The sequence below is a fragment of the Myotis davidii genome, unplaced genomic scaffold (assembly GCF_000327345.1).
Source record: "Myotis davidii unplaced genomic scaffold, ASM32734v1 scaffold363, whole genome shotgun sequence".
NCBI lineage: Eukaryota > Metazoa > Chordata > Mammalia > Chiroptera > Vespertilionidae > Myotis > Myotis davidii.
Genome location: NW_006294069.1, coordinates 651346 through 651676, shown reverse-complemented (window position 1 = coordinate 651676; position 331 = coordinate 651346). Strand labels below are relative to the sequence as shown.

Genomic DNA, 331 nt, shown 5'->3' with positions numbered 1-331 from the left:
GAGGTTTGTCACAGCCGCGGGGCCCCAGGAGCCCCGGAGCGGGCCGGGGGAGGGGTGGTGAGGGGTTGGTCAGGAGTTTCTAGGCACCGACTCCGTGCGGGGGGCGCTGGAGAGGCAGGTAAACACATTCGTCTCCAGCCAGAAGCGGACGATCCAGTGAAATAGCAGGGACAGGGCAGAGATCACGGTCCGAGGCGGGGCTCCGACCCGTACCCAGGACCCGGGTTTAAAAGTCGTGGGTGTGTGACGGATCCTGTCAGCTCTGCCAAGAAAGGAGTTGAGGGCGGAGAGAGTTCTTGCAATACCCGCCCAAGCGGGGGAGCCGGTGGCC

At 65.0% G+C, this 331-nt stretch overlaps 1 protein-coding gene across 1 annotated transcript in view; it reads left to right on the top strand.

Annotated features, from left to right (window-relative positions):
* Nucleotides 1–285: 285 nt before the first annotated feature.
* TLCD1 (TLC domain containing 1) overlaps nucleotides 286–331 on the top strand; it is a 5190-nt gene continuing 5144 nt past the window's right edge. The window contains exons 1-2 of the mRNA XM_006768029.2: nucleotides 286–292; nucleotides 323–325. The gene's annotated coding sequence lies outside the window, so the exon portion shown is untranslated. The remainder of the gene's footprint in view (nucleotides 293–322; nucleotides 326–331) is intronic.